The sequence below is a fragment of the Sipha flava genome, unplaced genomic scaffold (assembly GCF_003268045.1).
Source record: "Sipha flava isolate LNK unplaced genomic scaffold, YSA_version1 3_pilon_pilon, whole genome shotgun sequence".
In the NCBI taxonomy this organism is placed as follows: Eukaryota; Metazoa; Arthropoda; class Insecta; order Hemiptera; family Aphididae; genus Sipha; species Sipha flava.
The window spans coordinates 3,153,994-3,161,675 of record NW_020273108.1 but is presented as its reverse complement, the minus strand read 5'-3'; the positions used below and the strand labels follow the sequence as shown (position 1 = coordinate 3,161,675).

Below are 7,682 nucleotides of genomic sequence, written 5' to 3'. Positions count from 1 at the left end.
GGGACGACGGTGGAGGACGGTGCACCGGTGACGGCCGCTCACCGCGAACGCACGCACGCACGCACGCACGTGAACGCAACCCACAAACTGTGGCACTGGCTGTCGGCGCGCGGACCGGGACGACTCGCCCAGGCGTCGTGCGCGCGCGAACCGAAACGAGGGGCGGCCGTGCCGGAGTGTCCGCGGGCCGGTCCCACGCGGTCGAGTCCACCCGCCCACAGGCCGCGGGCGCGCTCTGGCATTCGCCGTCGCGCGGTTTCCGCCGCGGAAGCTGTTCCGAGGCGGCGGCGCGTTTTTCGCCGAACCGCCGCCCGGTAACGTTCCCCCGGAAAATTCGCCCCCGACCGGACGTGACGGTTGGACAACGATGCGATGCGGACGACGGGCGGTAAAAGAATTTAAAAAAAAAAATCACCGCCGTACGTGTTGCGCGCAAATATTAACGGTACACGGACACGTTACGTGTTACGACCAGTAGCAGTAAACGTTCCGGGGAGACTTGAATTGTATAACATTTTACCCCATAGAACAACACGAACAAGAAAAACCCTTTTATCGGAAAATTAATCACACCTAATATTTGATTTAATATTTAGCTAATGTTTTTAACTCGATTCAGTTGTACGATTTTATTTTTTTCTTACTAATTCTGCAATTTTTTTTTTAACTGCGAATTCGCAGACGACCGTGAACAGCGGCCAACGACGGCGCGATGGAAATTATCATCGTCAACACATCAGCGTCTGCAGTACGCGGATTATTCTCCCCGGCCCCCTCCGTGCAACAAGCCAAACCGTTACGCGTCGAACGTCGGTTTCTTTGAAACGACGACCGTCGTCGGAATTACTAAAATAGTGTTTCCGTCGAAATAATCGTTTACAGGTTTTATATTTTGTAGCCTTAAATTTATAATAATAATAAATATAAAAAGCGCTATAACATGTTTTCAATAAAAATATTTCTATACATTTTTAAATAGTAATTATTTACAAACAGCTGGTTTTTTTTTTTTCTAATAGGAGACGCGGTCTCAAAGTCTCCCCTAAAGAGCCACCCCTGATTACGACCGTGCTCGGGTTCGTCGAGCACAAGCGCGTTCCTTACCGACTTGGTGGTTCGGCTGCGACTCCCGATGAACGTGGGGGAAGGCGGGCCATCGGGACAAGCGACGCGCTCGAGCACAGAAATACGAGCAACGTTTCGTCGTTAGCTCGAAATTAATTGTTGCAAGTCAAACGAACAATTCGGAACGTGAAACCAAGTTTCATATTTTCATTCGGTTCCATGCACGTCCTGTTCCATTACAGTTATGATTAAATCGTATTTGAATATGACAAACGAAAAATACAAAAAAGTAAAATCATATTACCAATCTCTTCGTGTTATACAAGTGGTTTTATCCTAAATACTTATTTCCCACTTTTGGTGAATCATCAGAATTCTTATTTTTCAAATGTTTAAATGGTTCTCGTTAGACATTATGATTGCACTTACATTTTGTCCTTCGATCAAAATAATTCACATTCTTATTACCGTTAGTTGCTGTTATTTTCTATTAATCGTGTCAGCCCCCGTTTCTAGTAAAACCATTTAATCACCAAGTAATGTGTGGTCGTAAATTAATATTTCTCTGAAAACTTTAAAATTTTAAAGGTTATTGTGTCTGGTGACAAATCGTAGACCAAATTGACAACGTTGAAAATTTATTTTTCTGTGCCCAAACGATTTTTCGAGAATTATGGAACATGCTCAATCGAGTATTTCGATTGGACATAGATACTTACAAGAATGACAATATTTAGAACACGGATGTTGTTGCATTTGCAAATTTTCTTCTAAAATTGTTCTCTATTTTCTATTTCAATATATTGCCAGTCATCGAAGGTAGAGGAATACCAGAGACTTTCGTTTTAAAAATCTCTAAACGTGATGGTGCTTTCAATAATACTTTTTTAACGTTTGACACAAGTCCCAGGGGCGTAATTAGGGGGAAATTAGGGGGATGGATCCCGCCAAAAACTTTATCTATGTAATTTTTTTTTATTTATTATATTGTGATAATATGATTATTATCGTTATTATTATTATTACGATTACAATTATCATTAATATTATTATTAAAATTTAAATTATTAAAATTTTGTTCTGGTGAGGTGGAGGGGTTACTGTATAAGGTATACAGATTTTGCTAAAACCTATAATCCTCCCCAAACCAAATTCCTAATTACGCCACTGACAAGTCAGTCTACATTATTAAATTTCCCACGAATTGTTTCCGCTACTCTATGATGTACATGTGTCAAGACAGATGACGTACACCATTTTTGAATAAAGCGCTTTTAACAAATTGACAGCTTTAATCATATATGGAACGGCATGAGTAACAAATAAAAGAACATCATCGTGACGAATGCCTTCTGGCCATAAGAGAAACATCGATTGATCAAAAACTTAACTAATTGTGAAGTAATTTGCTTTATCTAACTCTTCAGAGTTCAATAAATACAATTTTCCCGACGTATTTTTATCAAGAATACCAATAATCACGTTTATTACGTAGCGATCTTCGCAATCTGTTATTTCGTCTATAGAAACAAATTATTTTTTGCCAACGACATCATTCCTAATTTTTTAATTGTTTCTTCATAACAATCAGTTAAATAATTTTTGCAAAAAGTTGACTCTTCTGGTATTTCTTTTCCTGTATATTTTGTTAAAAAATTACGAAATATTTTATTATTTACGTTGTGGAAATGAATATTGGCTCCTAGAAACGCTCTGCACATATCCATATAAAATGATGATTTTTTACCGACCACATTGGAAATTAGTTGTCGTGACTGAGTTTGTTTCTGTCGATCAATTGTGCGAGTATGTTTGGCCGTCTTCAAGGGTTCGACGGTAAAACGATGTTAAGATCCAACTGTAATTTCATACACTTTACAATACAAAACCGCACCATCCGTAAAAAAAAAACATCGTTTCCAAACTCATATACATAACTTTTAAGTCGAATTTAATAAGAAGATTTACACTTCGGCATTTTTAAATAAAAGTAAAATAAACGTGGAAAAATATAAATAATAATAGGTACTCTTAACGACTGAGATGGAAACACGGTGATTAAAAACGTATTAATACGTCGCCCGGTCGTCGCCATATACTCATGGCATGAAGTGTATACAAAATTCTATTATTAAATCGTTATCTAATAAATATTCCGGATAAGCATAATATAACAATACCCAATAAGGAAAATTATTTATATTTTACGTTAAATTGTTTTGAAATACGCATTTATATTCATAAAATCCAAAAATATGCATTTAAAATACAAAACCACTAAATATGCAAAAATATACAAAATAAAAATAGCATTATTTTATTCAGTAGAATACGAATCAAATTTGTATCCAGATCAGCAATAAATTGGATAAATAGAAAAAAAATATACCATTTTATAAAAATCCGAGTCCTAGTTATGTTAAGGCGTCACGATAATTTGATTATTTTTAAAATTGTATCTGTCGTTTCTTACTAGGATTATTGGATTTCTCGTATTCTAAGATTATACGTTTTAGATAATTCAGTCAGTTCATGAATATCGTGTAATGGTATTGTTTTATTTTATTTAAATATACAGAAAATTAAGCCGAGATTTTCTACTGTTTAAAAAAAAGAATGTTTGAATTTAAAAATTTAAAAAAATCTCAATGTACCTAATACATTTTTTTAAAATACTTTTTAGAGTTAAAATATTTTGTAACGTATTGTAAAATAAATTCAATCTTATAAAATTATAACGAAATTTTATTTTTAAACATAATTTTCGGTTAGAACACAATGCAGGTTATATGTATACCCTAAACACAGAGCCTTGTTTCTAAAAATATCAAAAATAAATAAAAACATGACATTGTTGGTCTTTAAATAGATATTAAATAATTTTTTATTACATTATAATTATTATTATACTCGTAATTATTACTATAATCTTATACTCGGTCCCAGACATTTTTATTTATTTTTGAAACACAAATTATATACTAATTAAATAATGAATTAATGCTTCAAGATAAATTAATTCACAATAGTTTATATAATATATAAATAAATAATATCATTATTAGATATCAGAATTTCTTATAATTGGAACTCCATCTAATATTGATATTTTAGGAAGCTTATTTATACATTCGGTTTGCCATGCTTTTTCGCCCAATGCCTCAAGCAATGGATTTTCTGAAAAAAATTATACATACACATAATTTCGTTCATAACGATGAATAGATATAATTTTTTATAATCATTACTCTTAAGTATTAAATCTTGAAGACTTTCCAATGTATTGAGTTTTACTACTTTACTCCAACTTTCAATGTTATTGTGAGACATATATAACATTTTTAGCTTGTGCAAAGCCAATACGCCTTTCACTTTATCAATTATATGATATCCACAATTCCTCCAAAGTATCAGACAGTGAATCCAGTCCACTTATAAACTTTATATTGTTTCGCCCTAAGGCTAATATTTTCAGATTTCAGATCTTCAATATTGCAAAAACTACTCAACTTAGTACCCATTCTGTATTAGGAACACTGACATCACAGATATATAGTTAACATAATAAGAAATTTTCAAATATTTATTTTTAGTTTATTATTTTAGATCACTTCCAATATAGCTGGACAATTTCCGAGTACAACAGGAATAAAACGAACAATTCAACGAGTTAGAAAAATAGAAAGATTAGCTCCCCTTGATCCAAAATTAGTAACCGAACTCAAAATACCAGATAATTACACAAAAACTTCAGCCGATTACGAAAATAAAAAGAGTCTATCAGATTTAATCAACTATTTTGAAGACACGTGGATTAGAAGACTCTGCCGGAGAGTGAGAGAAGCCCTTTTATTTTCCATAAATGTATGGAATTGTTATGCATTATTAAAGTATGATATTCCATGAATTAACAATTCGGTCAAGGGTTGACATAATTGTTTTTGTTCAATTTTATTATAAGTTGTTGTCATCTTTCTGTTTGGATTATTATTGATTCACTGAAAAAAAGAAGAAAACTTAAACCATCTAAAAGTTAAACAGTTTATTGCTGTCATCAAATCATCAACAAAAAAAAAAAATACAAAGATTCTGCAATTCAACATTGATGACGATTATGAAAATCGATCGATTAACGACTACCTGCGTGAAATTTCATATAATTTGCAATATCAATTATTCGATATATAGATATATTTATTTCTTGACATAATTTTATCGGCAAAAATACCAGATATCTTATCGTAATATCATTGTAAAAACTAATTTTATAAAGTATAAATGCGATAATAAACACTGCGACGAGCAGTTATACTGTAATGCGTTGTGCGTATTTGTAATCTGTGTTCATATACGTCAAGGGTTTCCAAACTTTTTTATTCAAGGGCCACAAAAAAAAAACAAATGCTCTTAGTGGGCCAAAAAAGTATTAACACATAATTTATAATTTTATGAAAATATAGGTAAATAAATATGTTTACTTTAAATTTTTTTATAAAATTATTTTACAATATACTTAAATAAAAATAAATGGTAAATATAATATAATATATATAAATGTTTAAAATAATTTTTTTTATTAATGAGAATTAAGAAATTGATGTTTTTCTGTCAATATTTTATCGAATTGAGGTTGTATGTCACTAGTTCCAATTTTCGAAATTGTCTCCAAATATTTGTCCGTCATGGTGATCTATATTTTGATTTGATGTACTTAATTTTGGAAAAAGTTTAATCGCACAAATAAATTTTAGCAAATACAGATATATAATCAATAGCAAATTATTTTAAATTTGGTTGTCTGGTAGAAATTTATAAAAATCAACTACTCGTAGTCTCTTAGCGATGCTTCATTTTCAGTGCATCATTACATTGTAAATCAATCATTTTCATTTGAAAGGTAGGAGATAACTTCTTAATATCACAACCAAACGGATTTTGAAAAATATTTATTATGTCTTCAGATTTTACATTAAGGTCAGAAAAAAGTTGTTTAAATTGAATTTTAAGTTCAGAAATTATTTTTTGAACGAAGTCGATTGGGAATTGTAATTTACATTCTTTATTATATGTACCGCAATTAAAAAAATTAGTAAAATAATTTTTTGAAATTTGTGTTTCAAATTCGATAAGTTTTTACCTAAACGCTTTTACTAATATGTCTTATATTTACTAATATTTATATGGGCGAGTACGTTTTCGACCAAAATTGTACACTTCCCTTTTCGGCCGATTCCCTTTTCGACCAAAACAAAAATTTATATAATAAATTTAAAATAATAAAATAACGATGCACAATGTTTAATTATGATGGGAACTACTATAATATATTAATGATGATTCAGGGTTTTACTCACGTAGCGAGGTTCACATACAAAGCATAATCCCATTTGTAACAGTATCAAGGTTTGTATAAAAACTAGGTTAGGTTTCGACTATAATTCCCCTTGCTGCAAAGCCCCATACTTCTGAAAAATGCTACGCAGTACCACTCGAGTTGGTGAGTGGATCTGGCAGGCGTAACGAGCGAAGTCCTAAAATTTTTAAAATTAAAATTCGGATTTTTCAAAAAAAAAAATGCAAACAATTTTCATTGCGATAAGAGATCAAAACTAGATACAAAATATCGTTGTCTTTTATATTAATATTTTAATAATTATTGACGAAAATTGTACATAATTATTTTATTATTTTCAATTTATTATATAAATTTTTGTTTTGGTCGAAAAGGAAATCGACCTATTTTAAATTTGGTCGAAAAGTGAATCGTCCGAAAAGGGAAGGGTACGTTTTTGATCGAAAACGGTCATGCCCATTTATATATCTATATTTACCTACGCGTCCTATGCGGACCACGGGCTAGCTAAAACTAGTTCACGGGTTGTATTTGACCCACGGGCTGTAGTTTGGAGACCCCTGTTATACGTCATATGGTTATATTATAAAATTGTATGTGCTTGCGGATCGTGAAAACACTTAATAGCGCATTCTCTTGGCCGTTGCATACGTTTCACTTTTAGTATAGCGTCCTCTTAATAAATAAATCATGTTAGTAAAATTCATATTTTGAGTTTTTCACAACATATTTTGGTAATATAAATATATATAAATCCGAGCCTTAATTATAATTCGTAAATTATTGTACAATGTCACCAAGTTCATTTATTCAACTACTCGCCACAACAACTATTTGACATGGATATTGTGTTTTGTCATTGAGAGTAATGCTAACATTTCGTCTTAAACCTCACGTCAGGTGTTGCATTCATGGTCGTCAATGGTCGATGGTGGCGGCGGTAGCGGCTGAGGTGTCGGTGAGTAACTGGTCGGGCGGGTGCGAGAGCGTGGGCCAGTGGCGTAATAAAAAAATTTAGGCCCCCCCCGCAAAAATAAAAAATGGGCCTCTAAAATATTGTTTTGGTAGGTATATTAGTTTAAAACAATAATCTGATGTAGGTAAATCACTTATCTTAATTAAAATTTTGTTATGATGTGATAAAAAATAACAATATTTATTTATTATTACACAATCATTACTTAATGTATAAATAACTAAATTTTACTGAATTATTTAGTTTTGTTTTAGTTTAGTTTAGTTTAGTTTTGTTTTGTATTGTTTC

At 32.2% G+C, this 7,682-nt stretch overlaps 1 pseudogene; it reads right to left on the bottom strand.

Annotated features, from left to right (window-relative positions):
• Window positions 1–4,126: 4,126 nt before the first annotated feature.
• On the bottom strand, window positions 4,127–4,540 carry LOC112688757 (annotated as a pseudogene).
• Between the last annotated feature and the right edge of the window lie 3,142 nt (window positions 4,541–7,682).